This window comes from Penaeus chinensis, chromosome 13 (assembly GCF_019202785.1).
Source record: "Penaeus chinensis breed Huanghai No. 1 chromosome 13, ASM1920278v2, whole genome shotgun sequence".
Taxonomy (NCBI): domain Eukaryota; kingdom Metazoa; phylum Arthropoda; class Malacostraca; order Decapoda; family Penaeidae; genus Penaeus; species Penaeus chinensis.
In genome coordinates, this window is record NC_061831.1 from 28,411,006 (window position 1) to 28,417,414 (window position 6,409).

The window sequence follows — 6,409 nt, forward strand, 5'->3', positions numbered from 1 at the left end:
ATTCCTATTGGCCCAAATACCTGTAAGGGAGTAATCTTTCACCGGAATTTGAGGACGATGGAATAAAGTGAAATTCTCGAGAGTATGAAGGACCAAAACGTAGTGGATGTTTATTGTATGACCAAGAAGGACGGGAATGTGCGAACGAAAACTGGACTGTGTTTTTTTACCTTTGCCTTGAATAAAATCCCTGAGTATGTCAATGTCGGTTATGAACGTGTTCAAGTAAGACCTTATGTCCAAAAGCCAATGCATTGTAATAGATGCCAAAAATTCGGACACACCTCATTAAGCTGTATTGATAAAGACTCGTGTAAATTTGTTTGCCGGAAATGTGATGAAGCTCATAACACCATCACAAGTACTACCCAGATTTCCAAATGTGCTAACTGTGGAGGTCCCCATCAATCAGGATCTATTGAGTGCATCATCCTGAAGAAGGAGACTGAGATATTAGCATATATGCGAAAGCATGAAGTTAATTATACTGATGCTAAGAGGAAAGTGGAAAGTTTGACACAAACCCGATACTTCCTATGCTGCAGTTGTAACTAACAACACCCTAGTGTAAGTGATGTCAGTCAACAGCTTGCAGCTAAGGATAAAGAAATAACTGAACTCAAACAAACCGTTAAATAATTGACTATTAAATTATATCAACTGACAAAATTGGTCGATCAAATGGCTGCATCAACCCAGCATAAACATCATAAGGAGGATGATACCGAATCACATTCCGGAGCGTACCTCCCCGTCCGGGCTACTCCTGTGAGGACTTCGTCTGGCTCGCGATCGGTTTCTTGAGAGAGAAGCAGATCGCAATGTGACAGTCGTCTCCCACGCCAGGAGGTGCAGGACATGGAGGCTACTGTCTCCAAACCATCCCGTGAGAGGTCCCCGGGAAGCGAGGAAGAGGAGGCGCCTCCCTCCCATAAAAAGAAAATTAAAACTGGTGGACAAGGCACTTCCAAACCCCATAAAACGTAATCTTCGCGTCGACCATTATACAATGGAACTGTCGAAGTCTTAGATCTAAAGTAAATGACCTTAAATCATTAGCCTCGTCCTATGCTCCTGATATTATAGTTCTCCAAGAAACTCATTTAACAAACCTCGTCTCTGACGAGGTCGTATCGCTGAGCATCGTGAGGGTAGGGGTCGAGGCGGAGTCGCCATGTACATCCACCAAAGCCTCCCTTTACAGAAGTGACTATTGATTCTATTTTGGAGTTTGTCGCATGCAAAGTAAAAATTAATGACACGTATATGGCTATATGTTCAGTTCATTGTCCACCTGATAAGTGATGAGCTATGATGAGCTTTTTGCTCTTCAGGAACGTCTGCCACAAAATAAAGTAATTTTAGGTGATTTTAATGCTCATCATACGTTATGGGGTTCCCTGCGCGCGGATGTTAGGGGTGAGCAAGTAGTTAAGCTGATTAATGAGTCTGATTTAGTCCTTCTGAACGATGGTAGTCCCACGCGGGTGGACGATAATACCGGGAATTTGAGATTTATAGACATATCACTGGTCTCTTCATCAGTAGCAGCCAAGTGCCTGTGGCATACCATTAACGACTCGTTGGGAAGCGATCATCTTCCTATTTTGATTGAATATTCATGCGACACAGTGAGAACGCCTTCAGCGCCTAAATTTAACGTAAAAAGAGCAGACTGGGTCGCCTTCACAAGGAGCGTCAAGCTCGAACTTGTTGGAGAAACCATTGATGATAAAGTAAACAATATTCAGAATTCGATTATAGAAGCAGCATTGCTATCCATTCCTAAAACTTCGACAGATAGCGTTAAGCATAGAGTTCCATGGTGGACACCAGATTGCCGCAGGGCGCTGTGCCGACGTAATAAGGCCTACAGGCTTTTCAAAAATAACATCACTAATGAGAACTTTTGCAATTACAAACAATCAAGAGCTAGGGCTCGCAGAGTAATTAGACTAGCAAAAAGAGACTCCTGGTGGAGCTTTGTCTCTCTAATTAACAGCAATACCAAAATGTCAGAGGTTTGGTTCACTATCAATAAAATCAATAAGAAAAAACATCTTTCAAAATACGTAACATCATTCACGAGGGTAATAATTTAGACTCACCTAGAGACATTGCTAATGCACTCGCCAGGCAGTTCTCTCATACAAGCAGCTCAGCAAACTACCATCACGCATTCCTGCCCATCAAGGCTGAGCTGCAACCTATTCACTTTGCCACAGGAGATGACTTTGATTACAATAAAGATCTTATAGTGGATGAGCTTGTCTGAGCCCTAGAAGCCTGTAGAGGAACATCCCCGGGCCCCGATGAGATTCGATATGAGATGATAAAGCATATTAATCATGATGACATGATTAAGTTGCTAGAAGTGTACAATGAAATTTGGAAAAGCCACACTTCCAAACTCATGGCACTTCGCCCACATCATTCCCACATTGACAAGTTGCTTATGCAAGGTCATGGAACGAATTGTTAACAGTAGGCTATTGCATTTCTTAAATTCCAGTAATTTACTAGTTGACGAGCAGTGCGGTATCCGAAAGGGACGCCAAATTCTCGATCAACTAATAAAGCTGGACAGTCATATTCAAAAGGCAATTGCCAAAAAAGATTTCTTGATTTCAGTATTTTTAGATATAGAAAAAGCCTACGACATGACATGGCGATATGGCCTACTCTTTATGCTTTTGGATTACGTGGGAACTTCCCTTGTTTTATTTAAAATTTCATTTCTGACAGAACTTTTTCTGTCAAATTATTTTCTGGCAATGTCACTTTTTCGGACATTTTTGTCCAGGCAAACGGGGTCCCACAAGCAAGTGTCTTGTCACCTACATTTTTTCTATGTATGATCAATGACATCTTACTAGCCCCTCCTCGGAATCTTAGATACTCAATGTACGCTGATGATTGTGCATTATGGCATTCCAGCAATAATGCAGAATTCTCAGCAAATCGCATCCAACTGGCACTGGATATGATTGATAACTGGGGCCTCCAGTGGGGTTTTAAGTTTTCCACTAGAAAGAGTATTGGGGTATTTTTTTCACGTAGGAGGCAGCCGAACATCAGGCTAACTCTAGACAATCACCCAATACCTATTCAAAATTCTGCTAAATTTCTTGGTCTCCTTTTTGATAGTAGACTCAATTGGAAAGACCACATTGGTCAGTTAAAAGATAAATGTCAAAGAGAACTAAATTTATTAAAGTGCATTTCTGGTAATAAATGGGGAGCTGATAGACAGTCTTTGCTAATGGTATATAAAGCCCTGATTAGGTCAAAAGTAGACTATGGGTCAATCGTGTATGGTTCGGCATCGAGAACAAGTTTGAAAGGTTTGGATGCTGTGCAGAATGCTGGTTTGCGGGTGTGTGCTGGAGCCTAAAATGCACTTGGATCGAGCGTCTTGAGGTGGAGTCAGGAGTACCTCCCCTCCGACTCAGACGCGGCCAGTTAGCACAGACTTATGCCGCAAAGGTGGCTCGAGACCCAAGCCACCCTAATGGCAATGGAGGCATTAAGCCCTTTGCCACGAGACTCCACGACCTCGTCGAGAAAGTCGGTATAGATCTTTCTACCATCGATACCCTGGTTCAGTCAAATATAGCGCCATGGGAAACCCCAAGTTTTTCTATCCTGGAAGCCTGGCTTCCATCAGCCAAGGCCATGGCGCCGGAGGTGGAGGTACGCCAGAGGTTCAGAGAGATCCTTGTTAAACATCTATCTTTTTTTTCATATATATACCGACGGCTCCAAGACAGATGAGTGTGTGGGTGCGGGTGTATGGTCGACTGAATGTGACTAAAGTTCAGACTGCCGAATCATACATCGATCTTTCTTGCTGAACTCTTTGCCATTGATAAAGCCATTGATTTTGCACTATCGACGACCCACGATAGAATAGTTATTTTTTCAGATTCATTAAGTTCACTAAAAGCTATTAAATCCTTAGAAACCAATAAAAATGAACTACTGGGTAATATCATTCGTAAGTTACATGGTGACAACAAATCAATCAAGCTAATATGGGTACCAGGTCACTCTGGTATCCATGGCAATGAACAGGCGGACAAACTAGCCGGGTCAACTGGCGATACTTTTATAAGAGACACAAAACAGGTGTTTTGTGTCTCTTATAAAAGTAAAAATACATCTCCTGTGGCAAAGTGAGTGGACCAACCTGCAGCTGACTAACAATGTCAAACCAAAATTACCCACCTCACTCCCTATATTGAAAAAACCTTTCCTCCACAGTGCCCTCAATGCACCACCATCCTCACCATAGACCACCTATTAACAATATGCCCAAATTACTCCAACAATAGACAACCACTCACAAATTATTTAAGAATAAAAAATAAAGATTTCACAACAAAAAATTTATCCAACGATGAAAAAAAATCATCAGTAAAGTAATTACTTTTCTACGGGAGACAAAACGTTATGACCTTATATAGATTGATAGATTGGCTTAATAACCTTGGCCACATGCCAAGATATCCAACAAAGAAAGAAGACTGTTATTGATATAATGATCATTAATTTGTCATTAAAATATTTTAGACAATGAAATGATACAAAAGACCCTTTCTTAAAGTGAAAGAAAAGGGTAAACAGGTGCGATAGGTAGTTTCTAATAACTGGCTATTTGGTGATTAAGAACTTGTAGAGCCATATATGTGTAAATACAATAAATAAACGTGTGTTACAGTGGGCATGGCATATTTTCTTGCCACATGGGGCGAAATCTATGCCTTCTATTTACAATAATGTATCATAGGTGTTGGATTTGCCGTTTTCATATCATCCTTTCTGCTTATTTGCCTGTCTTCTTTCTCTAGTGATGTGCGTTGTATCCCGGTTTTCCATTCATAACACTTCATCTATCCATTTTTGTCTTTTCCAGATTCTCCCGATGTCCTCAGAGCTACCTGGAAATTCTTGGAAAGTCAGTTGTTTATATTTATGAATAATTGTGAGAGAGAAAGAGAGAAGAGAAGAGAAGAGAAGAGAGAGAGAAAGTTCGTGAGAGCATCCTCATTAACTACAAGAAAACATTCATTCAGAGGCAAAAAGCACAAGTCTCTTTCACATAAAAAAAATGCTGCTTAGCAATTGCTGTTACTGAGTTTCACGGATGAGTTATATGGTTATCTGATATACTTCAGCCAAGTAAGTCGCTGTAATCGTTCCGTTTTACAATTGGGGTATTATTATTTCAAGTTTGTTTACCTATAGATGCAATGCACCCCCTGAGGAGCCTATCGTGATTCATGGTTATAGGTTAAATATAAATGTGCTCTACATCAAAAGCCATATAGCACTATGTAAAAGTATTACTGCGAAAAGAGTAAAAATGAGTTCGTGATTAAAACAAAATGTGTTGGATGCCAAAAGTCTTTAGCACTATAGGATAGTATGGTGGTGGAAAGGGGGAGTGGAGGGTATCTATGCATCTTGGAAAGGAGAACAAATTGTCAAAGGAAAAGGTGGGGTGTTCCATGAGGATGTCTAACAGGTTGAGGGGTCAGGGAAAAGAGGACAGTTGAGGAAAAGCAAAAGTATGGTCTGCAGTAAAGCAAGGGTAGGGTAAAAGATTGGGAACGACTGACAGAGGATCACTGCATGAGGAACAGTACAAAATAGTCACTGTGAAGCAATCAACGGGTAATAAAGGTAGAAATGGATGTCGGAAAGTAGGGGGAAAACCCGGACTATGAAGCAGTGGGCCAGGAGAGGGAGGTGAAATCTCAGGAAGAACATGAGGCGGGGAAGGATCCGGGGAAGACACAAAAGGGAGTTGAAGAAGGAGAGAACTAAGTGTGTTGGGAGAGTGGGAGGTAGAGGGGTAGGGGGAACATTCACTTTGAATGTCTAGGGAATGGGAGTAGAGAGATTGGAGGGTGGTTCTCTTGTGTCACTTTAGGGAGTTCTGAATGCCCTCAAGAGTTTCTGGAGGGGAGTCAGATGGAGAGGGGTGAGAAACGAAGGTTTCCTTGTGAGGAGGAGGAGAGACAGATGCCCAAAGATCAGAGGAAGAGGGACTTGTAGAAGAGGATGTGGTAAGAGAAGATGGGGTGGAACCTTTTGATTGCCTGGCGCGAGGTGTAAAGTGAGGAGGAGCAAGCACCGGGGAAACGGTAAATATTAAAGTATCCGGATTTAGAATGACAAGAGAATTTGACTGGGGTCAGAGGGGTTAGAGGTGGGATGCTTAAGGGTAGGGGGAAGAGATACTGGGGGAGGTGCTGTCCTGTCCTTCGCTGTCCAACGCTGTCCGGGATAGGTAGCGAGAGAAAAACCTCATCAGCGTGCTTCCTGTCTGGCCTCGCATAAAGTGAGGCCTAGTTTGAATCTGAGAACTGCTCCCTCAGACTCGATCTTGTAGGCAGAGTAGCTT